This window comes from Neofelis nebulosa, chromosome 1 (genome assembly GCF_028018385.1).
Source record: "Neofelis nebulosa isolate mNeoNeb1 chromosome 1, mNeoNeb1.pri, whole genome shotgun sequence".
Lineage (NCBI taxonomy): Eukaryota > Metazoa > Chordata > Mammalia > Carnivora > Felidae > Neofelis > Neofelis nebulosa.
Window position 1 is genome coordinate 162,617,610 of NC_080782.1, and position 25,859 is coordinate 162,643,468.

General features: G+C 49.6%; 1 protein-coding gene across 2 annotated transcripts in view; it reads right to left on the reverse strand.

Annotated features, from left to right (window-relative positions):
- Positions 1 to 25,859, reverse strand: part of LOC131519405 (uncharacterized) — a 344,031-nt gene that overhangs the window by 195,530 nt on the left and 122,642 nt on the right. For both annotated transcript variants that reach the window (XR_009265618.1, XR_009265620.1), the window contains exon 2: positions 7,004 to 8,883. The gene's annotated coding sequence lies outside the window, so the exon portion shown is untranslated. The remainder of the gene's footprint in view (positions 1 to 7,003; positions 8,884 to 25,859) is intronic.

The following is a 25,859-nucleotide window of genomic DNA, read 5'->3' on the forward strand; positions in this document are numbered from 1 at the left end:
CACAGAGCTCACCTTGCTGAGAACCCCATCTCCCGGGGTCTTGGCCCCTCACCTGTAGCTGCCCTCGTTGCTCTCTGATTCCTTGAAGCAAACTATAAAGCAATTTTTAAACATATTTATTTATTTTGGGGGAGAGCACAAGGCGGGGAGGGGCAGAGAGAGGGGGCACAGAGGATCCGAAGCAGGCTCTGAGCTGTCAGCACAGAGCCCAATGCGGGGCTCGAACTCACGAACCGCGAGATCATGACCTGAGCCGAAGTCAGACATGCAACCGGCTGAGCCACCTAGGTGCCCCTTGTAAAGAAATTTTATTACTTTTTCAAGATTATCTTGGTGAAAAGTTTGGTCTGCTACCCAGTACATGTTGTAAGAAGTAACAGTCCTGAAAGGCTTTTACTACTTACAGTGTAGCAGGTGCTCCATTAAACGACAAACTTAATTTCTTAAGAAAAAACAACTCAAGATCATGGGACGTAAGCAGGAACAGTTTGAGCTAAGTTACACCAACAATCTCATAGTTGGAGGGACAGATAATGAACTCCTACTTGGAACAGTTCTCTGCTGCAGATCAGGAGCGTCTGAGATACCTCAGCCAGAAGCCCAGAGACAAGTGTGGCCCCATCAAAGTGCAGTGTTAGTGGTGGGGTCTTCTCCTGTTTCTATCCTTGCCAATGCACAGGGTCTTCCTAGAAGATACAACAATCCTACTGGATGCAAGTGCTGGCCTGGCAGCATTTATAGCAAACGTGGACGCGGCCACCTTTGGTAGGTAGAGTAGAAGCTTCTGACCACAAAATGATGCTGAGAAGCTTCTGACCACAGAACGATGTCAGGGAGAAAGGGTCACCAGTACACACCCTCTCCCACCTCCCCAGCACCTCCCCTTTGCCACAACTGTTATATGGCCACACAAATAATATAGCTTTTTTATCAAGGAGTTTACCATCCTGAGAGCAGATAACAGGTTTTATGAGCATGCAGGTGAGCAGTGGAGCCATTCGAGGGTGACTCCGGGTGGACACCATGCCGGTGAAAGCCTCCCTCGATGCCAACACAAGTACCCAAGGCAAAGCAGAGCAAAAGCTTCCTGTAACAGCTATGGAAATATCCTTCTGTACTAAAGGGATAGTGAGTGAGGGAGAAAATTTATCACCCCACTTTGCACACTCCATGGAATGTAGGCACCCTGTGAGTACCTGAACTTGAGCTAAAAGATGAGATGGCATGAGAGCCAGCTGGATTAAAGAGTGGCTGGGACATTTATGAAAAGAATGCATTAGCAGAAATAACGTCACAGCGGGGCACCCGGGGGGCTCAGTCGAATAAGCATCTGACTCTTGATTTTGGCTCAGGTCATGATCTTATGGTTTATGGGATTGAGCCTCATGTCGTGCTGACCCAGCATGAAGCCTGTTCGGGATGCGCTCTCTCTCTCTCTCTCTCTCTATCTCTCTCTCCCTCTCAAAAAAAAAAATAAATAAATAAACATTTTTTTTAAAAGGGAGAAATAACATGATGGCACATTTCAGTGTTAGGACAGAAAGAGCAGAGACCAAGTTGTAGAAAAGTGGATTCGTGATGTGGAGGATGGCAAGAAAAAAGAAACAGATAAAGAAGTGAAACTCTGACAAGGTGGAAGGTTCGGAGCGCACACAATACAGGTTAAAAGTGCAAATAACTGGCCCTTCTGAAGAAGAGAATAGAGGAAGCGCAAGAGATACGAGAGGGGGGCTGCAGACCTAAATCTGCAGTTGGAAGGGAAACCTCCAACTTCAAGGAAAACCAGTAAAGGAAGACTTAGGCCCGGACACGTGCCAAATGTGTGATTTCCAAGCACAAACATTTCTATATGCAGCATGTAGATGCTCACAAAATATCAGAAGGAAGAAACCTCGGGCTGGTTTCAAAGGGAAGGCCCTCGAAAGCCGGGACGACAGGGCTCCGCTGTTGGGAAGTGGGAACCGAGAGGACTCCTTGTGTGGCCGCCCTGATGCTCCTGCGTGTAGGGAACAGAAAGATGTAACTATGGAAGCAAGAGTTCAGGAAGCACGCCACCACAAATTTTCTTGGAAAATCACCCAAATATTTGACCAGCTAACTGAAAGAGGAATCTAAAAATGACTCAAGAATGGAAATGCCCTTGTATACAAGGAATGGTGATAAATATTGAATCCGTTTACACATGGGATAAAATACCAGCAACTTACATAACGGTAGTCGTCCTGAGAATGATTCGCAAATTAAATGCAATACTAACCTTAATTCCAATGGCATCTTTTTGAGGAAAACAAAATGATTCTTGATTAAAAGATGTTTTTAGGAAAATAGGAATAGAAATACATTTCTCCTAACAAAGACCGACCACATCAAACCAATCGCCAACCAGGCCGTGAATGGTGAGAACAGGAAAACGCCCCTGGTAAAGTCATAAGGAAGACAAGAATGCCTTCTCCTCCCAGGATGATTTAAAGGAAAATACAGTGTTGTTTTTATTTGCAGAAAATATGATTATCTACTTAGAAATCTAGAAAAATCAACTGAAACACATTAGGCAAACACATTTATTATAAAGTGGGTAAAAATATGAATATTTCATTCATAGAAAAGAATGCAAATAGCTTTTCTATTGTGAAAATATATAACATATAATTTGCTATTTTAACCATTTTTAAGTGTGCAGTGCAGTATGAAAATTGCTTTAATATATGAAATGAAGTTCAATCTCACTGTAATATGAGAAAAGCAAATTCAAACAACACAGGAACCATTTTTCACTTCTTAGGCAAAGAGTGTAAACTCCTTAAACTTCACAGAGCAATAAACATAAGTGTATAATGTATAAACATAAATAAATATGGCGATAAATATAAACATTCCGAATGTGCCCTCCCTGTGATCTGGCACTTCCTCTCCCAGGAACTTACTCAGAGATATTCACGAGTGTGAAAAATGATGTCATTTTCCACAGAGGTGTCTGAAATAGCAAAGGGTTGGGAGAAACGAAAAGTCCATCTGAGGGGACTGGTTAAATACACTGGGGCAGGCAGCTGCCGGAAGCAGAGCAGCAGGTGCAGAAGGCGGGCAAGTGGATTGCCCTACCCTGACAATAACACAAAGCCAATGATCTACAAATGTGCCTTTTCTTGAGCCCATCAGAGCACTGAGGTTTCAGGTCAACCAACAGCAGCCTGCTACGTAAGCAGAGACAGGTGCTTCCGTGGAGACAAGACGAGACCTGTGACTCACCACGGTCAGGGTGCAGAAAGAAGATGGGGCTCCCCAGGGTAGGATGGGTAATGAGAACTCAGCTACAGGTGTTAACAAACTGCCTAAGGCTGAGTGTGGGATAACATGAGTATAAAATGTTGTCACTCCCAGGGCACAGATGAAAACCCGTCGTGGCTGGGGGAGGGTAAAGGAAGAGGCTCAATTCTCCGGGAACGGGCAGAAAGCCAACTGGGATCTGGACCATTAGAGGTCTTCTGCTGCGTTCCCGGGGAAGCTCCCCTCCCAAGACCCAGGAGGCAGTTCCTGCCAAGACGGAGTCTGCACCAAACAAGAGAGGGTCTTGACTCCCAATGTCAGGCTGGCCAGTGCTGTATGGAAAGCTTGGTGGTCCACCCCGGGGGGAGAGGCAAGTATGTGGCCCACTGGAGGCATGGTTACAAGAGGTTTAAAACTGAGAATGAAGTGGACGCCAAGAAAGTTTTTCTGGCAAAGTAGCCCCCGCCCTCAGGTAAAGCTAGAGGAATGCTGGTGGTTGCATGGAGAGTAACCATAGCAACAACAAATCCCAAAGTCAACTCAGATCAGGCAGACTCAACCCTAAAATTTCTGGCCAAGCGGAAAAAGGGGTGCTCCTTTTTCTACACATAAACATAATTAACTCAGTACTGTGTCCACATGAACTATCTTGCTCTCAACCAAAAAGTACAAGACATACAAGAGAAGGAAGGGAAGGAGGGAGGGAGGGAGGAGAGAAGAGTGGAGGGAGGGAGGGAGGAGAAGGAAGGAGGGGGGAGGAAGGAAGGGACTATACTCACTGTCAGAAAACAAAGCAGTCAACAGAATGAGAGGCAGGTGTGATCCAAATGTTGAAACTATCAGACACCAAGAATTTAAATAACTATGATTAACACTTGAAAGGCACTAATAGAAAAGGTAAACAACATGCATGAACAGATGAAAAGTTTCAGCTGGCAGACGAAAATGGTAAGAGAATGAAATGAAAAAAGTACAATAACAGAGTTAAAGATGTGATAATTATAGGCTCAAAAAACAAAGTATTTTTAATATGTTTAAGTAAATAAAAAATACTAAAATATGAGAAAAAAACCCCAGATGTCATAAAGACTGGAAAACAACCAAATAGAACCAAATAGAGACTAATGGAAGATATCATCCCACAGATTGAAGAACCCCATGATTCAATACATAATAATTAAAAAGAAATCCATACCTAGATTCAGCATAACACAGCAACAGAAGAAGAAAAACAAGAGAAGGTCTTAAAAGCACCAGTGAGAAAGGACAGACTGCCTTCAGAGGAGGGACTGACAGCTTACTCATCAGAACAATGGAAATCAGGCAACTGGAATCGTATCTTCAACTACCGAGGGCAAACCTCAACCTCAAATACTGCATCCAGCAAGACCACTCACTGTTTGAGGACAGGGGGGAAACAAAGGCACTGTTAGATGACCATAAACAGAGGGTTTGATGTCACCCAGAAGGCGTGTGATCCCAGTGACATGGTCTGAAATGAAGGAGGAGACAGAGGACACAAAATGTGGTAAACATGTGGGGAAATCCAAGCAAACGCTGACTGTGTAAAAACAATAATTACGTGTGATGAGTTTAAAAAGAAAACAGTCAAGCTTGCAGTGAAATCAATCACAGCGGTAGCATGCAAATCAGGATGGAGAGAGGCAGTTAACCTGTTCTGAGTTGTAAAGGTGTCAACGAAGGGTGAAGCTACTGGCTAATTCAGACTCTAAGTTAATTTTTCTTATGTTGATGCCCATGAGAACAACTAAAGAACAGAAACAGAATTGGTAACTACCAAATTAGCAGAGGGAGGAAAATAAACATCAGGAAAAAGATGTGATAAATCTAAAGCAATCCAAGGAAGGAAATAAAAAGAAACCTAAAATAGGCGTGAGTTCTTATTGTCATGTGGCACGACAAATCACCTTGAACTTGGTTCACACCCTTTCTTCTCACAGGCTCTGTGGGTCAGGAGTCTGGATGTGGGTTAGCAGGGTCCTGTGCTCAGGCCCCAGCGGGCTGGAATCCCGGTGCTGGCTGGGGCCACACTCCCATGTGAGCCCCAGCCTTTTTCCCGCACTCCCACAAGAGGCTGGGTTGTTGAGAGAACTGAAGTCTGTAAGGTTCTAGGACTGAGTCCCCACTGCCCTGTTGGCTGGAGATTCCCTCAGATCCCGGCCTCCAGGGACCGCAAGAGTGGCAACCCACCTCCTCTCTGGGGAGATGTGGTAGTGTAGGACATAACCCCACCCACTCACCAATCTCTAATGTGTCTTTGTAGCAGGGAAGCTTGGGGGACACAGAGAGCTGTGCCCACCACAGTGTGGAAGATACAGAAAGTATAAAACAAGAGGCTGAACACAAATTGAAATACATCAAGAATTACAAGAAACTATCATTACATGTAATTATAACATGAAAGAAAGAGAAGGTTGATTCCTTTTGCATAAATTACTGTTCCTTATGCATGTGATCCAAGTGTATACTCCATGCCTGTATCTTGTATTGGGCATTTTATAGTCATTAGCAATTTCCACATTGTTAAACTGCTTCAAAAAATTTTCAACAGACTCAACAGATTCAAAAATCTCAACAATACATGTATCATAATTGATAAAGTTATTCCCCCTCTTTTTTTTTTTTTTTTTTTTTTTTTTACCAATCTTTGTCTATGCCAAATGAATGATCATGTATGTTTTCAGGTATTTGGTTTTTCTCCTTAGGAAAAAATTCCAATTCCTCAGAGTGGAATTCATAGGTCAAAGGTCATTTTGGTGACACAAAATAAATGGCAAACCCTTTCCAAGAATATTCCCACCCTCAACGATCTGAAAGTACCAGTTACACTGCAAGCTTGGGCACACTGCAAATCCACACTTTTATCAAACAATAGCTGATTCATATTTTAAAATATCAACAGGACAGGAATTCATAGAATAGCAAAATAATGGGCAGTTCTCAGGTCACAGCCCTTCCCTCACCTGTGACTGTGGGCCGTTTGCATGGCGGGAGCTGCCTGAGAGGCACCCTCCCCGCTGCTGGGCCCATGGCACTGGGGCCCCAGAAGATTCTGGAGCACAGGCCTGGGCGGGTCAGGCCATGTCTCCCCACTCTTCAAACCACCTGCTCCAGGAGCCCAGTGGCACACCGTGGGGCCAGCCCTCACCTGCCGCATTCAACTTTTGTAGGTACAAGCCATCGGTTTGGTTTAATCCACACCCCCTCCCTGTCCTTCCTGAAGGCCTGTCCCACACAGGACTCGCGGGGGCCCTGCCCCTGAAGTTCAAGCCCCTGCAGCACCCACTGCTCCCCCTGTCCCCCTGTCCCTGTCATGCCCGGTTTGCTCCAGCTTTTCACTCTATTCACTGTGCTCTTTTTTCTTTTTTATGACCCAATCCACCCAATTCCAGTGGTTCTTTAACTTATTTATTTCCTGGACCCCTCACCTGTTTTTTACATCATGAAATGAAAATAGGAGATTCTCTCCACCCCCACCAGAACACACACACCCAAGCAGGCGAATCTAGCTCTTGTCTGAAAACTCAGGACATTCGAGGAACCAGAAAAATGGCAGGAACATTCTGTGAATTCTGGAGACCGAGTCCCCCCAGCTAACACAATGAACACGCACATGACTGTCCTGCAGCACCCCGCACGTCACAGAGCCTTCCTGACAGCGCAGCACCCGCGGAAAGCCCGGGTCTCAGGGAGCGAGGGCGCATGCACCTGCACTTACCGGACGGAGAAGGTGCTCAGGCGGTGTGTCCGTTAATCCTCAGCTGCAGAAAACAGTCAGGTGTCCATGCCAACGGCTCACCTCTCAGATGATTGCAATTTGTAATCCAAATCCAAGTCGACCTCGACTGATATGTTGATCCAGGGTTCACTGTTCCTGGGGTTGAGAGGTTGATAAGGAAGCCAGAAAGTTGCAGGTGCGTTAGTCATTGGGCTAAGGACACTTTTCTCTACTTCTTCTGGATTTTAGCAGGAGAGAGGAGGGGTCCTAAAGGGTGAAATTGTCCAAGAACCAATGACAGGAAGGACCCGGCCTTCTCCAGGGAGCGCACCTGTTCTCACACCTCACTCCCGGAGAAATAGGCCTGGTTAACCGGGAGAAGAAAGAAGCACAAAACGCGGTAAAGAACGCCTCCCTCAGGCACCGCAGGCCGCATGCAGAGTTGGCGGGAGACAGGAGGCGGTGCTTAAAAGACGAGTCCCGCTGACTGGTGTCCATTCCAGAATGGGCTCTGAGGAGCAGGCACAGCTCAGGGCGTCCCTTTCATCACACCCTCGCACTGAGCAGCCACCTTGAAACTTTCATGCCAAGTAACGGCCAACATGTCCCGATGACACTTGTTTCTCTGAACAGCTCTGCATTTTGTGCAAACAGGTCCTTGATCTGCAGCTACTTCCTACTCGGTATGTTTTCGACTCTGTCCTGGTCGTTCTCTGTGGACAGTCCAGGCCTGGAAATGCCACAGTGTCCACCGCAGGGTCCCGCCCCCAATGTCACTGCACGTCTGTCGCTGGCAGGTGGGCTCTACACGGCCCACGTTCACGGTCCCCTCGGGACTTCTCCTGCTCTAACAGCATCATGGGGAAGCACGTCTTCCTCGGCCTCTGCTCCCGTGTCCTTCACGGCGCTGCTGTTCTGCAGACTGGAAACTGCACGGGGGACAGACCACCTTCCTTACAAGCAGTGTGTCTAGTGACCCGGGTCACCTGGTTATAGCAACCCGGCTATCGATAGGCTTGTCATTTGGTAGGGATGACTTCAGATCCACATCCCGTCCTGGAGGAGACCAGGCTGGCTTCCGCAAACCCACCGGTCTATTCTCCTTTGTACCGTCCTTCATGCAAACGATGGCCACAGTTTGAAGGTGCCTTGGGAAGGATCCTGGGTGTCTGGGGAAGCTTGTGTCTAGGGGGTGCTTTGGGGTCCCCCAGGGGGTGCAGGAGAGTCCCTGCATGAGGTGGGACTGTGTTGTCTCTGCTGAAGACAGTGCATGGATGAGCTTTTCACCTGCTTTTGCTTTTAACCTACTAATGCCTTTCATGGTGGTGTCTGATCAGCCTGTTTTGTTTCTGCGTCCCTAAATAAACAAGGAAAAAGCTCCAGAAATGGAAGGCAGAGGGTGGCCCGCTAGCCCGACCTTGCAGGTGTGTCTCAGGGACGTGTGCGGTGGAGCCCTGTGTGACGAAAGGCCTTCGTGGACATGCAACTCAGTGTGTGACCTCAGCGTGCACAATGAGAGAAAGCAGAGCTCCTGGGGCCCATGCAGACAGAAGCGACCTCATCCCAAAGCTGGCAGTGGGTGCGAAGGCCTGGGAACGGTGGTAACAGACCACAAGGATCGGGACCTCGGGTTGGGCACAGACGGCCCAGGATGCTGGCGCATGGCACCTGCATCACGTGAGCGTTGATGGACCTGAGGGAGTCCTGGAGGGAATGCCCTGGTTTCTCGATGACATTTCTTGACAAAGGTGGTGCCCACCTCCTCGTGCCTTCAGGACCAGCTTTGAGTTAGGCTGAGGGGCGGCTGGGCCGCAGACCAGTTGGGTCCACTGTGCTAGACGCGGCAGGCGGGCAGGCAGCACAGTGGTGGCGGGCAGGGCCTACAGAGTAAAAAGCAAAGACTGTGTTAAGTGCCAGGAAGTCACTTTGGGGAGGCAAATTCGCGTGCCTCCTTTAAATTTTGTTTTAATGTTTATTCACTATTTTTTAAATGTTTATTTATTTTTGAGAGAGAGAGAGAGAGACAGAGCATGAGTGGGGGAGGGGCAGAGAGAGGGAAACAGAATCTGAAACAGGCTCCAGGCTCTGAGCTGTCAGCACAGAGCCTGATGAGGGGCTCGAACTCACAAACCGTGAGATCATGACCCGAGCTGAAGTCGGATGCCCAACCGACTGAGCCGCCCAGCCGCCCCAATGTTTATTGATTTTTGAGAGACAGAGAGAGAGCTTGAGCGCGGGAGGGGCAGAGAAAAAGGAAGACAGAATCCAAAGCAGACTCCAGGCTCCGAGCTGCCAACACGGAGCCCGACGCAGGGCTCGAACCCACAAACCGTGAGATCGTGACCTGAGCCGAAGTCAATGCTTAACGGACCGAGCCTCCCAGGCACCCCATAATTTTCCTTGTTTTTAAGAAGGTCTGGGATGACTGTCCACCGACTGCATCCACCAGGCAGCAGGCCCAGAAACGGAAGACACAGAGAACTATGGGAAGAAACATTGAAGCAGTGACCCCATGTAACAGAGCACCAAGAATGACAATGTGCCTGGGGAGAATTCACAAGAAGACTCTCAATGCTCCTGAAGACACGAAGTAAACTTGAGAGAACGACGAGTAAAGTTTGCTGTTTGACACAAGATGATGCGTAAGTCACAGACGGGCACCCTGCTTCCTAAGCGATTCTACACGTTTAATGTCAAAAGCTCCACCAAGGGATTCTTCTCTTTTGTTTGAGGGGGGAGAATGAGATACGCTGGATTCATATGGAAAAATAAACACCCAAGACTGGCCGATGGTATCATTTGCTTTTAGAAAGGGAATAAGGGGGACCAGTCCTCACAGCGTGCCGTAAAGATACTAAATATTGCAGTGTTTGTATCAGAATAGACAGATCCATGATGGCTCTGAAAATCTACAAAGAGACCCAAGTACATGCAGGGATTTGGTAAGTGATAAAGGTGACATTTCAAATAGCGGAGGGAAAGGTGGATCTAATTTGCGTGGAAACAGCGGGTACTCGGCAGTCTCACCTTTAACCAGGTTACATCGCAAGTAGACCAAAATTTTGGACATAATAAATGAAATCTTAAGACGATAGGATACTTTTTAGAGGACAATATCAAAATAAGGTCTGTGTAACTGACGACATCTGGAAAAAGGAAAGACTGAGCAACCTGGCTTCACAATAAAGAACAACTGTGAATGACGCCAGCACCCAGAAACAAAATGAAAAGACAAAGGAGAACCTGGGAGCAATGTCTGTAACTTAATCGCAGAAAAGTCCATTTCCTTAAGCTATAAAGGCTCTTATAAATCAATTAGAAAAGAAACATTTCCAATTCAGTGGAAGTGTCCAGCGTCTGTAGGTAGTCAAGTCACAGGAAGGAAACATAAACGGGTGGTCAGCATTTGCAAAGATGTTCGGCCGCACTCAGAGAAGTGCTGATTACGGCTAAAATGACGCATCCTTGTCTGCCTGGGATTGGCAAGGTCCTGACAAGGGTGTGGAGAGACAAGAACTCTATAGTCTGTTGGGCGTGTCCACCAGCACAACTAATATAGGAAGCAACTTGGCAATACACACGAAAATTTTAAAAACGCTTGTAAACTACTGAAGGCAATTTCACTCTTAGAAATGTGTCCCTCAGGTATGCACGCTAGGCATTATTTTTATTTCAAAATATTGGAACACTCAGTCAGTAGCAGAGAGTTGGTTAAACAAATTACAGTTCATTCATCCCAGGGAATGAGTCTGTCATCATCAAAGAGAATAAAAAGTCTCTCGGATCTTGGCCAGCTTAGGCTTTGAGATAAACATCCAGGCAAAACATGATGTGTTACGAGGTGCTACCGTTCGTGTGTACAAACAGAGAAGAGAATACAAAAGTATTCCTTTGCCTGTACGTGGTGCACATCCATGAGATGCCTGTGACAGTGTCACCCCGGATGCAGATGCATGGGGAGAGAAGGCGGTGGGGCGCGACGGGGGTGAGAGAAACTTCCAGCATCTAAAACTGGAAGACTTAAAAGTATAAAAGCCATAACTGATGCAGAATTGATTTTGGCTTTGGACCCTGCTTCTGTGCTCAGCCCCCACCTCTTCAAGATTTCCTCTCTTTCTCCATTTTCTTGTTTTCTTGAGTATCTATTTCTCACTCCCAAACCTATACTTTTTCAGGAACGGAAGTAAGCCTTAGGGGTCTTCACATCAGCCCTGTTTCTATGATGCCAGAATGTTGACTGGCAAATAGCCCCTAGGGAAACGTTACTGGAGGAAGTGCCTATCTTTTTCCATTTTTTTTTGTTTGTTTTAAATGCCTGATTGACTCAACTGTGGCCCTTTAAGGAGATGCCAGCAGTCAAGGCCAGTAACTGGTGATTCACCCTAAGCTGGCACGCTCCCCACGGACGCAGAGTCACCAGGCACTGGGGGTGGGGTGGGGATGATCAGTGGATCTTTCTTCCCCTAAATTAACTTTCTGCATCCTAAGTGATGATTACGTCCAGATGGGGATTCAAAGAAAATCTGCAAATTTCAGGACAGCAGGTGCAAGGAGTCAGAGTGGTTTCACGGAGCCAAGATAAACTGACTGTCTTCTGCCACATTTGCTTTCTGTCTCTGTGCCCCGGCTCTGCTGGCTTCGGAGCCTTCATTCTCAGAGCCGCTGGGAGCATGGTGTCGGCGTTCCTGGCACACGTGGCCGTGCTTACCTGTCTCCGGGTCTCGGGTGCAGGTACGTGGGTCGGAGGGGACATCTTACCTGGCTAGGGCTCGGCCAGGCGGGGCGTCAGGAGCGGGCGGCAAGGTGGCTGGCAGGAAAACAAGGTAGTTTGTGCTGGGGCCATCTTGCTCCCACTGGCAAGGGCCAGTCATTAGAGTTTTAGGAATTTTTGGACCTGCTTGTTAAACTGGGCCATTATTAAAAATCAACTTCAAATCAACTTCAAACTCATAGTTAACCAAGTTACACTGAAACCACAGGCAGTGACAATTCAAATCCATCCCTTCTAATGACACCTTGTTCTTACCTCTGCTCCCCAGTAACTAACCGCACACGGGTGTGCAGCCACTAAGCATCTCTTCCCAGCCCACGTTCAGGGCCCTGCCTTTCCACCACGGAAAGTGGCCCACATCACAGGCAACGAGCCCAGTCCTGGCACAGCACAGGCCAAGCCCCATTGGGAGGGCAGGAGGGGGGCCGAGGAAGGTGGTGGCGGGAGAGACCCAGGGTCTCGGGGCTGGAGATCTGTCTGTGTGCTGTCACATTTAGAAGGGCTCTGCCCTCATCTGAGGGGCATGCCATCCACGGCCTTTCCCCATCCCCGTCGTCCTTCCCACTGAGTCTGAACATGGCCCACTTCACTTTGCTTTCCTCAGTGCTCTCCACACCTTGCTCCCAGCTCGATCATAAAGGCATGGAGGCACACAGAAGGCTGGCCCGGGTGTGGGGCTGCGTGGCTGACCCCTCTGTCGGAGCTTAGGGGGTCTACACTCAGAGTGCGTGTAGGATGGCCTCTCTTGGGAAAACAGCCATGCTGGGTGCTACACTACTTACTCCTGGGGAACAATTCTCCTGCAAACAATTTTATAACAGTCGAGTCTCCTCCCCACACCTTATTAACTTGTATTACATTAATGTAACATCCTGTTGGGATGGCCGATCACCTCATGGTTACATGGCACCATTTTGGTCTTTGATCTCCCTACATGGCATCACCAGAGAGATTTTTCTGACAGCCACACTCCTGTTTCCCTCCTGCCATCATGCCCGTGAGGATCGACGATGCTTAGGCCCCAGGAAGGTTGTCCTTGTGTTTCATACAAGGTCACCTGCTTAGGGGTTCTTCTGGGGGAAGAGGCTGAAAGTCACTGGCCAAATCTCCACTTTCCTTCTTTTTAAAATTAACTGAACCAGGATTTTTGGCTGGGCACAGTGTGGCAATATCTCCCAGACTCCCTTGCAACTGTGTGGCCATGTGAGCAAGGTTTTCTCCATGAAATATAAGGTTTCCATGTAGTGTCTTTGAAAGGGAAGGAGTGTACCTTTTTTCTATCCCCCCTCCATCCCACAGCTTGGAACACGAGTTTGATGTCAGAGCCCCAGCAGACATTTTGGACCGTGACAGCAAGGCCAACCCCAGGGATGATAAAGCAGAAATCTGTAAAGAGTTCTTCTCTCTTCTTATTTTATTTTTAGTCTCTATTACTTGGCACTAAACCTAGTTGTAAGTACTTCTTATTAGCTCCATGCCCAAGGCTAATGGCTTGCCTTGGGGAGTGTTTATTAAATTATTCTCAATTCTCAGATCTTACCAGAGTCGATCAGAGTTCTCCTAGCCCGTGTTGTCTTCCTACTACATATACAGAGTTGTTTTTGATTCTCTGGTTTCTCTGTTTTTCACACATTTCTTCAGAAGAGTAAGCTACCAGGTACATGACCCATCCTGTCCCCCTCGGTGCTCTCTCCCTCTCTTCTTCACAGATGGTGTCCAGCCTTCTTTCCTTCCTGTTCCCAGACTCGAGCCCTGAGAGAGGGCAGTTTATTTCAGCTCACATCAAAAGGTCTGCGTCATTAAATCTTGGTGGGGAGTGCTGGCTGGTGATAGCCACAAGACCCAGACTTGAGTAAAGAGATTCAGCCTACCAAATTTAGACAAGGACGGTCTATATTTAGTTCCGATCTTGAATAGGAAAAAATCTCAGCCTGAAAATTTATAGATTAAATAAGAAATAGAGAAGTTTTCTTTGCGCCTGTGCTGAACTGGCGGGCCCAGCGACATTATTATGCATATGTGGTCACCAGTAAATGCCTACGTGGGTGTATAGAGTCCTGGGCATCGCAGTCTGATTCTAATGTCTGCAGGGGAGGACAAGAAACTATCCACAATAATCACAGCAACTCACTCTACTGAAGCAAGCGCTGCCGGGCCAGACCTGCCTCACCCAACCTCACCGCAACACTGGGCTGTAGACCCACACGAACGAATCCCATTTTACAGATGATGCCACTGGTGCACAGAGGGTTTGGGTAACTCTCCCAACATCACAGAGCAGCAGTGACAGGGCCAGGGCTGGAATCAGAGCCTCATCTCTTAAACATTCTGCTCGACTTCACCTTTATGTAGGTAGCTCTCTCTGTCTCCAGGAACTGTATACAGCGAATCCTCAGTATTATTCAGATTCTGCGTGTGCGAATTTGCCTACTTGTTAAAATTTATTGTAACCCCAAAGTCATTCATCACCGTGCTTTTGTGGTCACCCACTGACAGGTGCAGACCAGTGGAAAATCTGAGTCACCTAACGTGCGTGTTCTCAGCTGAGGTCTAACGGGGCAGAGCCCTGACTTCCTCTCTCAGCTTCCAATCCAGAGTGAGCATCCTTTTTGCGGTCTTCAGTGCCACGTTTCCCAATGGTTGTGCTTTGTGTTGGTAACTTCACTGTTTGAAGCGGACCCTCAGCATGGTGCTGAGATGCTGTCTGTGGCCTCTGGGTGCGAGACAGCCAGGGCTTGTGTGTGCCCTAGGTGGACTTCCTTCAGGCACAAGACACAGTGCTGGTGGCACAAGTTCCACGTTAATGAATCAACAGCACAGGTTAAGTAAGGTGTCTTTCAATAGAGACACATTAAGTACCATTATGTGTATTGATCAGTTATGAAAACATTGTGACCAGAGGCTCGCAGGAACCTGACCCTGTATCTCCCCAAGAGCAATGGCTCAGCGTTTGGTAGTTCAGAGTTCATGGTGACTTTATAAAGGTCACTGCTGTGAACAATGGGGCCTGCAGGTACTCGGCAGGTGTCTGCAGGGACAGTGTTCTACCTTCTAGTCCAAGGCTCTCTCTGGTTGCTCCTCTCCTCTGCCCACAGCAAGGGGGAGTCTATGGGGAAAGCCCTTCTGCTCCTTTTATGTTCCTGAAATCAGCAGGACTCGGTCGTCACCTTCTGCTCCAGTCTGATCACCGCCAGCTGGTTTATGAGTTATGGCTCAGGATGCCCAGTGCTTCCCATGTGCCAGAAGACACAGGGGCCTTGAGTAGGAGAGTAGGTGAGGACACTGGCAGACACAGTGCCCAGGGTGACCTTGTGATTTGTTCCGTTAGGTTTGGGGACTCCCTGGGATAGGAGGGCATATTTATGTTTGCCTCTAAACCAGGGAATAAATTTCCAAGCCAGTGAAAAGTAAACCATCCTGTCTAGAACGTGATGAGGGAAGGAGGTATTCAGGGAAACCACATGTGTGATGACTCGAGAGTCGGTCTCAATGCCACACAGGAATCACCCGCTTCTAAAGATGCAAGACATGGGAGGGATACAGGAAACACTGTGCAGATAGTAAATGGGTGCAGCTGAATCTTCCGCTGGTAGAGTCAGGGCTTCACTGAACTAAGTGTGGATGCAACACAGGTGGAAGATACAGGTGTACCAGCCCATCTCCTAACAGGGGTCCTTGTGGGCAGGGCCACATTCCCTGGACAAAGAGTCCAGCTCCGTACTCCCTCCCAAAGCTGGCTCCCAGGAAAAGGCACACAAATCACCGAACCATTACACTGGGATGGTGGGAGCTGAAATGAACACTGTCAGTTGGTCACAGGGGAAACCTGAGGGAGTGAGGTGACAAGGGATGGAGTTGTGGAGCTCGTGAGCAACAGAGCCAGCCCAGCGTCAGGACCACGGCCAGCGCCCCTGCTCTTCCCCGCCAACATGATGCCAATCTTCACTGTGACAAGTGACTTCACTTCTGTGACATGTTAATACGTTTAGGGCTGTGAAGTATGTTACCAGATTTTTTCTGTCTTACAGATGTGGATATATTCTCTTCTAAACATATTAGCCCCCCAAAGACTCATCCGTATAGTGAATTTCCTCTCAACACTCAGTACTTTCAGTTGGGTTTTCACGGACTGAAGCAAGGAATGTTAACTTCCCATTTTTTTCTCCAAAATAAAGTTTGTTAGCTCTTGAGGTCAATTTGGCTCATATTTATCCCATTTTTGTTACATTTGTTCCATTTTTTTTACATAGTCCATGAAAGCTAAGAAAGACCCCAGTGAAGCGTAAACGATGAGGGTCTCAATCAGGAGCAGGTACCAAGCCCCTCGAGTTTGCTGGAGAAAACTCCCTGGGGTGATGCTGCCGAGCCTGGCCTGCTGGATGATGGGTGTGGGGCCGCGCACAGGGCCCAGCGTGGGCAAAGGCAGGGATTCCTGTGTGCCAAGAATTTGCTTGGTTCTTCTGGCAAATAGCACAAGACACAGCTCCAAACGAGGTCTGCTTTTCATATAAAGACAATAAATGAATCCTCATATGAAACACCAGGAAAATGTTGTTTAGGTGGCAGAGGACAGAATGTGATGCCTAAGTCAGTCCATTCTTGTTGGGTCAGCTCTTGCTTTTTCTCAAGGTACTTCCACTCTTCTCCATCACTCTCAAGACATGGAGAGTCAGCTCCTGAAGACTTGGAGAGAGAGAAATTGCCAGGCGTGACCCTCTAGGTCTTTGTAATTACACTAAGTCTTGGGCAAACAAAGCCCAGGCACCAAGTGGTACCAGGTGACTTCAAGCCCTGGAAACAGCTGATTTGCCAGAGGAAAACAGTGACGAACACTGGTACGTTCCCCAGACGCCAGTTCCCATCTGGGGTTTGGAGTTAGCACCGAGAGACCATCGGTATCTGCCTGTGATGGGAAAGGACACACAACGGGGGAGCCCGGGGAGGAGAAAAGGAGAAGTGGACAGAGGGGAGGGTGCTGCCTTGTGGTGACAGCGTGTGTGACCCAGGCCCTTGCTGCACTCGGCTTCAGGGAACAGTAGTTTCTTAAAACACGCTCTCTCTTACTTAAACTGACCAGAATTGTTGTGTTACTTGCAAATAAAGGTTCTTAACCCAACTCTACCTGCTCCCTGAGCATTTCTGGATGGGCTCTGTGCTGTGCAGGGACAGAAGAAGGAACAGTGAAGAACATCTAGACCAAGTGGCCCAACCCAGGAGCACAGAGGGGTCCCCAGCAGTCCTCGGTCTGGAGTCAGTAGTGCTATGGTCAACCTTTTACCAGTAAGGCCCAAAGGGGCCCAAGTTCACCCCTGCACATAGCCCACTGCCATGTGACCTGAGGTCTTAGCATCCTTGACTGAAGGAAACACACGTTATGAAATTCATGACAAAAACATTTTTATCTGCAGCCATTTTGAGAAAGAAGCCAGAGCAGGGCTGGTTTGGGGACCAGGGAGTGTCAGGCCAAAGTTGCCCCAAGGGGATCCTTTCTTACGCAGATGGTCAGTCTTAGTTGGGGGTGGGGGTAGGCCAAGAGCTGGGAGCCCTGGGGAGCAGGTGGCTCATATAAGAACAAGATGCCACCTCAAAGGGACCCTGTTTTCACTTGGTCTTTTGATCTCAAAAAGCAAGAATGGGACACATTCTCCTGTGCATTCAGGGAGCTAATCTATGGCTCGAGCTTGTTGGATACATTTCACGGCTGTTTCTTTCTTAGCCAAAGTAAGAGTCTCTTTTCAGACAATCATGTTCTTCCTCCAGTGGCCAAGAGGGAACACTGGTGGCCCACTCACTAGAAAAAGTCTGCTGCATCCACAGTCCACACAAGGGGCTAACACGAGCACAGGCTCAAAACCCCGAGGCTCTTCCCACAGGGCCTCATAACAACTATCCATCACTGTGTCACAAATTACCCCAAAACACAGTGGCTAAAACCAACTGTGTGTATTATCATACAGTTTCTGTGGTTCTGCAATAAAGGTACCCCTAGCGGGCTCCTGTGGCTTGGAGAGAAACTGCCACCCAGGACCAGCTTCTAAACTCATCTGTGTGGCTGCTGCCTGGACGCAGACCTTCGGGGTGGCTTCACAGACGGCCTGCGTCCAGGGGCTGCTCCTGGCTCCGTGCACGCTGGTCTCTGCAGAGCGACTATACAGCATGGAGGGAGGAACCCGGAGTCGGTGACTTGGGACCTAACATCGCGTGGATGACACCGTAGGGGGCATCTCAAGCTATGTCTGCTGCCCCTGAGCCCTAGACTGTATTCCTCGAATACACGTGATGCACCTGCTGGAATTTCCAGTGGGGCATCTTCAATTGCACATAGGCAGAGCACAAGTCCGGATTCCAAAGGGAATCCTGATTTCTCCAGGAAGGCTGTTTTTCTACCCATTTTCTTAGGCACAAAGGAGAAATGTACGCATATCTAGGTCACATTTTGTAGCAAGATGCATTTCACCCTCAGGCTTGGTGTGGAAGATTGATGCTGTGGCATCCAGATTCTTCAGTCCCTTGTGGGGTTCAAAACCACATCAACATTCAGTCAAGTGCATCCTTGTGTCAGAACCTCTCACCCTCCCTCCTCCTGTTTGACTTCTAATCTCCAGGGACCCACAAGGCCTTGTCACCCGTGGGCAGCTGGGGAGGGACACAGGAGGAGAGGGTGGGGAGGGGAGGTAGGGGGCAGTCTGGCAGATTCTCTGCCCTCTGAGAGGGTATTGGGGGGGGGCTGTCCACTGGCTTTAGTGGCTGAGCAGCCCTGGGCCCATGTAGCAGCCTCTGTGGGACTGAGGTCCCACTTTGCATTGGCACCATGGGCCCCCAGAAGGACAGTGGGGTCTCCTCTGGGTCCAAACCATACTGTGCCCTCAGCCCCTGCTAGGTGCCCACGGCACCTGGGGGCAGCTGCTAAACGGGGTCCTAGGCTAACCTCTATGTCGTCCACACTTGCAGTCACGGACCCACTTTATAGGCCCCTGTCTGTCCCTCTGGGGCTGCCAGGGCACCTTCCTCCCAGCCACACAAGATCGCGGATGGCACTGTCCTGTGTCTAACTGGCACAAGCTGTGAGAAAGGCCCAGGAAAGACGTGGACCCAGGGCCTTTTTTAGATTTACACCAAAGCTGAGGGGCAACCCCTCCGGGGGAGCCCCACTTCTTGACAAGACATGCTGAGCACCCTACCCCTGCAACAGGGCAAGTGAAGTGTCCGCGGTACTACTCATTCCACCTGCTTCCGAGCGTGTTCTGTGATCCCTTAGAAATACAAACGATACGCAGTGCGTATGTCGTGGTCATGTCACATCTGAATATACAATAAGGTAAACCCTACAAATAAAAATACACAAACATCGAACTCTACTATTGATCTCGTTAGGAGACAGACTGGTGTGGTTGTAACCGTGTACCCCAACACCTCCAGTCGCACCTGGCTCACCCTTTCACGTAGGCTGGCTCACCCAGGGCGCAAACCTTCTCACTCCTGCCTTTCTCTGCTATAAACACTGGAAAAGCAAACACTCAAATTTGCCAGCCCCACTGCTGCCGAGGGACGCCATGTCTTTTTTTTTTTTTTTTAACATTTATTTAATTTTGAGAGACAGAGAGAGGCAGAATATGAGCAGGGGAGGGGCAGAGAGAGAGGGAGACACAGAATTGGAAGCAGGCTGCAGGGTCTGAGGTGTCAGCACAGAGCCTGACGCAAGGCCCGAACTCACAAATCGTGAGATCATGACCTGAGCCGAAGTCGTACGCTCAACCGACTGAGCCACCCAGGCGCCCCAGGGACACCATGTCTTGTATGATGTACAAAGTTGCCGGCACCACGGCCTCATCTTCCTTCTCCACTGGCCACGCTTCCTCTTTCCCACCTTGAAAACGGACAGCATGGAGCTGGCAGTGATGTAGCAGCCATTCTGTGCCATGAAGAAGGCTCAAGAGAATTGCACACGGTGGTCCTCATTATTGTTGAGCTGTCAGACCAACGTCAGAGCCGCAACCTCATGACTTTGGGAGACGTGAGAAAAACAGAGCCTTTTTAACGTGTGCTCTTATGTTCAGACTTGCTGTTACTCGCAGCTAAATCAACTCTACCTGGAGAAGGGGGCACCCAGTTTCCTTCCAGCGCTTGTCACTAGTAACCAAGTGGGTGAAAATGTTGAATTAAAGAAAGTCCTTACTGTGGACAACTCAGTGCCTTATGGATTCCTTTTTTTTAAATCTGTCAAGCAGTATACTATGCAGCCTTTCCTGAACATGCCTGAACATACACTTTATCACCATCTTCTCAGTCCTCTTGGTGGATGTAGGAAAGGCTGTCTTAGTTTAAAAGCAAGCCTGGGCCCTGAGCACAATCGTGGGGTGGGCAAAGCCCCCTGGACGCTTGCCCTCTCTTGGTGGAAGGATCAGGTGTTTCGGAGTTAACCAACACTGGTTCAGACCCACATCCTGCCCTTCCTACTTGTGTGACGTTGCACGGTTCACTACTTCTTTCCGCCTCGGCTTCCCATAATTGACATGGGGACAGCAAGAGCCACCCATAGGCTCTTGATGGGGATGGGTTGGTGCCCAGGTCCTGCCGTGTGCAGGCACCCAGACGAGGTTAGTCCCTGCTCTGTCCCCAGCCTTCCCGCCCCACAGCTGTTCCTGGAAACAATCCAGGAGTCTTTGCTTTCCTAAGGCTCAGTTTCTCGTCTGTAAGGACTGACCCTGGATGGGACCCCTGAACATCCTTGTTTCCACTGCTGCCTGCCAGGGGAGCCCCAGGGCCACCCCCATCCCAAGTATCCCCTGTAGGGCAGGGCCACCAAGGCCGGGAACCCTCCCCCCCCATGGGGGCCTCTCCTGCCTCTCTCGGCTCCCAAATTTTAACCACAGTTGAGCAACAACCCCATAGCCGCCATGTTGGAGGCTGAGTGTCTACTATAGGGACAGAGGGGAGGTAGCTGGCTCAACGCAGACTCCTCTGACCAACTGTGGCTCGAGTTAGAGTCACAGAACCCCCAGAGAGCGTAAGCATTTATGTCCATGTTCCAGATGAGGAGCCTAAAGCTTGGGGGTGATTTCTGTGACCATGAAGCCACTTATCGATGCCCTTCTTAGACCATCACGTATGTATTTTTTAGGGGGTATGTGTCATTCTGTCTCTCATTTAGGACACCCCTGGCTGGAGGCAGACATCTCTCCTCTTGGCACTAACCCCCAGGCCCCTGACATCCCTTCCCCACTGAGATGCCGTGTCCTTCACAAGGCTCCCCGAGGAGGAAGAGCGAGCCCGTCTCAAGAAGCAGGTAATTACCATGGTGGAAGCTGTTTATAATCTAGGCAGGGGGATGCACAGAGGACCCTCTCGCCCTGCGAGGGGGTTAAATCTCCTGGGCACTCTGCATGGTGCGTCCTGAATGTCAGGAGGAGGCCTGGCCCCTCCTGATTCCCAGAAAGCCTCCCACTCGGCAACATCACTGGGCTGCGGGCAGCACCCGCGTGTCTGGGCTCCAGCTGCTCTGTGCTAATGGAAAGTGGAGTCTGGAACTGAAGATGCTTTTGCAAACACGCTTTCAGGTGGGGCTGCCATTGAAGACTGCCGCTGTGCATCCCAGCCCCTCCCCAACTCGTGTGTGACTCACACCTGGCTGCATTGTTCACGACATTTGTGGGCACTCGAGTGCTGTCTGGGGGCTGGGGCCCAATAGCCCGGCTATTTATAAAGAGAATTGCTGTCTGTGAGGGTTCTAGACATCCACTTGTCCACACCCCAGGAGGAGCGGGCTCTCATCGCGTCTGGACTTAATAAAGGACGAATAATGCCGGCTACATAGCTTGCTACAATGTGCCTCCTCCAGGAATCCTCTGTTTCAATTTTCTGCTGCGTATTGTGCACACAGAACACAGCCTTATGAATTTAACCAATCTAACCTGGCTCCAGTTTTCTCCCAGCGAAGACACCAGGGAAGGTGCAGAAAGACACCTTTTGACTTTAACGGGGTACAAAATGGTGCCCTGTGGTAAGGTCTTCGTGCGCTGGGGTTCAGGGAGCAGTTGTAAAAATAGTAATTTTATCACTAATGCTGGAAATGGTTTTCCTTGCAGTGCTTAGACTGCAATGTGCCACACACAGCAAGAACTTTCTCTAGGGAATCCCCAAGGGCTGCCCAGTTCCGGGAGGTGAGGCAAACACAGGGAGCATCTCTTCTCAATGCCACAAGAGGAAACCGAGGCACAGGTGCTCCGGCAATGGTCCCTTCCCCGCTATCTTCTCTCCAGGGGCTGCCAGCAGCAGTCCTGGCCAGCTGGTAGACCACCTGGCTTGATTTGGGGACACTTATGGTCTATGTGGTCCTTAACCGTCACACATCTGAATAAAAGAACAGCTTTAAGTCCAAAAGTTGTCTTTTTCTCGGCATCCTTACATCTTAAACATCCAAGGTGTAAAGAAACAGTCTCGTTTTTGAGGCTCCCCATAGAGAACGCCTTGTATCTTCCAAATTCCCTGGATTCAGCACAGCTTTCCTGTTCTGGGAACTTCTCTTCGTTGAGGCAGGGATCCCCAGGTGTCCTGCTCCATCGCGCACTTCACGAGGAGAAGGTGCACTTCCTGCCTCACGGTGGCCCCCCGCTCACTGCAGCCGTCACCCCACCCTGGCCTGGCACCTGCACGGGGCTCTGGGCCAGCTCCTCTGAGGACACGGTGTCTGCACAGAGAGGCCCCGAGCGCTGGAGTTCTGTGTGGCCAGGGCAGACCCCCCAGCGGTAGGGACCTGCCTGCTCACGGGGCTGGGCCAGCTCGAGGGAGAGCCTTTCCTTCCAGATGCAAAATCAACTCTACGTCTTGTGAGCACCTGGGTCATGGCAGTGCCGAGAAAGCATGAGCTCTAAGGCTGTAGTTTAGCAACGCATCAGGGTCGGGGAAGAAGAGTGGGGGCGGGTGCCGTCAGTGATGAATGGGGGGCCCAGCAACGAGATGGGGGTTGAGGCCGCTCATGTTCAACATGCTGATCTTGGTCAGGCAGCTGGGAGGGGTAGGGGACCAGCGGTAGCTGGACAGGGTGAAGGACACAGAAGCAGTTTTTCCTTCTGTCTTCAGAGGAATTTAGCGGGTTCAGCCTTCCAAAAAGACCTCACTCGAGGGACTGTATCTCCAGGGAAAAGACCTCTGTAGTATGGACAGGTCAGTGCACAAAATGTCAATTTTGAGATCAGGACACAGATATTCTCTTCTGTGATGACAGTTATGCTTCCAAAGTTGTTAAAAATGTTCAACGGTTAATTCGGTGATAGTAGTCATATTTTTAATGTACGTGTTAAACTTCCAGTTCTAAGGAGACACATGATCCCCGACTGGTGGTGGATAATCACCAGGCCCTGTGTGACTATTTGGGAAATTGAAAGTGGAATTAACCTATAGAAGAAAAGAAAAGAAAAGAAAAGAAAAGAAAAGAAAAGAAAAGAAGGGAGGGAGGGAGGGAGGGAGAGAGAGAGGGAGGGAAGGAAGGAAGGAAAGGAAGGCAGGAAGGCAGACAGGGAGGAAGGAAGGAAGGAAGGAAGGAAGGGAGGGAGGGAGGAAGGCAGGCAGGAAGGAAGGAAGGAAGGGAGGGAGGAAGGAAGGGAGGGTGGGCACCCTGGGCACACTGCATCCTGTCTGGGGCCCTGGAGTCTTAGCCAGTCTGCATGAAGAGTGTCCACCCCACAGAAGGATGACTCAGGGGCTTATTAAGATGCCTGCCACCGATTAAGAAGCGCTAGAACCTTCTCCAGCAGTGCTGCAATAAAACAGAAGACTTTTTGGGAATACTTTATGACTATAGATCCAGGTTCTGTGGGCAACGTTCACATCACGGCACACAGGTCCCGAGTCAAACATGTTGTGTGTAAAACCAGGCTTGAGGGCTGGATTGTGTGACCGTGAGCCTTGTTAGCAACCTGCAAAACACACTGTACAAAATGCACCAAGGGAGGGGGCGCCTGGGGTGCTCGGTGTGTTAGACATCCGACTCTTGATTATGGCTCAGGTCATGATCTCAGGGTTTGTGGATTCGAGCCCTGTGTCAGGCTCTGTGCTGACAGCCCAAAGCCTGCTTGGGATTCTCTGTCTCTTTCTCTCTGCCCCTCCCCTGCTCTCTCTCTCTCTCCCTCTTTTTCAAAATAAATAAATAAGCTTAAAAAAATGTACCAAGGGAGAAAACAAAGCACAGACATGTGCCGTGCTACCACAGGAGGGAGTTTGGCTATTGGGGGTCAGAGCAGGGACCTCTGGTGTGCGAAGATGAGAAAAGGCCCCAGGGCAGCCTTAGAAAGTTACTGAAAATAAATAGCAGGAGTGAGCTTGAGGCTCATTTTAAGGGGCACTGCCAAGATAGGAGAAATACAAAGGACGCTGCCTAAGAAATTAGAGGACCGTACAGGCCCCTGCCGGGCAGGGCGGACAGGCTCTCGGAGTGCGCACCTGGCCCGCGGCCCCGCAGCCCCATGCACGCAGGGCGGGGGGGGGGGGGGGGGGAGGAAGGGTTGGGGGGAGGCGGCTACTCTGCCCCCTGCAGAATCAAGCACTTGGGATCCGATTTTCAAATCGCCCTCCCTTTTGCATCTGCCGTGATGTTTTGCATTTGTTTGAGGTTTGCATCTGCTTCCAAACAATGAGCAGTAATTTTAAACCTGTTTAGCACGCATTTAACCCAGATACTTCTTTTGTGACCGTTTCACTCGCATCTGGAGTTCAGTGCTAAGAGGTTGTGAGGAACAAAGCAAGAGCGAAATGGTACCAGCCAGCAGCTGCACGGGAGGGGCACACCCCCGCAGACCCGCGCACGCAGGGGACACGCTATGCTTCAGGGCCACCACCCCCGAGACGCGCGCTCCCGCCCTGCAGGGTGACAGCTGGTTTCCAGGACTGTTTCCTGGATTCTCCAGGATTCGAGCCTTCATGGAGGCCCTGAACTGCCCCCCACCAGAACTGCCCCAGCAGGAAGGAAGCTGCCCGGGTGAGGCTCCAGGACGTCTCGGGAAGTGAAGGAAACCCTCCAGCCCAGGGCTGGGGCTGCTGGCCAGAGTGGGCATGTCTCACCAATGCTGCAGAACGACTCCGCTGTCAGCTTGCTGAGGGCCATCTGGGCTGCCGGCCAACGGCTCGGAGGCCTGTGGGGCTAAACAAAGCTCCAAGGCCCACGAGAGGGCTGGGCAGCTGTTGGTGGGAAGAGGTCTTCGTTCCTCACCCAAGATCCTAAAACACGCCCATCTTTACCCATCCATCCACTGGACGGCCCTGAGCTCATGTCCACATCACAATCTGCAAGTAACGCTGTGGTCAACATGGGGGTGCAGACAAGACCCTGTTTCCATTTCCTTTGGAGACACACCCAGAAGAGGAATATTACTCAGCCGTGGGGAGAAAGGAAACCTTGCCATTGGTGACAACACGGCCAGACCTTGAGGATCTCACGCCGAGCGAGGAAAGTAAAGAAAGACAAACTGTGTGACCTCACTCGTCCGTGTGATCTAAACCAGCTGAGCTCACAGAAGGAGAGCTGACCAGTGGCTACTGGGGTGCAAGGTGGGGAGATGGGCAGATGCTGGTCAGAGGCACGGAGGTGCAGGTAGCAGATGAGTAAGTCTAGAGACACAGTGCACAGCAAGGAGATTACGATCAACAATACTGTGACCTTGGAAGTTGCTAAGAGACTAGATTTCAAATTTTCTCACCATAAAAACAAATGACAATTATGCTACACAATAGAGGTCAGATAATGCCATGGGGCCGGTCATACTGCAACATACAAGTGTATTGCATCAATACCCTGCACACCTTAAACTTACACGATGTGAAACAGCCTCCCCCTCCGTGCAGGGGCAGTTCTGAGACTCCCAGGGACGCCTGAAAACACACGTGGTACTGAACCCGATATACACTACGTTTCGTCCTGAAACACGCACATTTATGATGAACTTTAATTCATAAATTAGGCACAGTAAGAGACTAACGACAGTAGCTAAGAACAGAGCACTTGCAACAATATACTCTAAGTCGCACGAGTGTGGTCTCTCTCAAAATACCGCCCTGTCCTTACCCTCCTCGTGATGTGAGATGATCAAATGC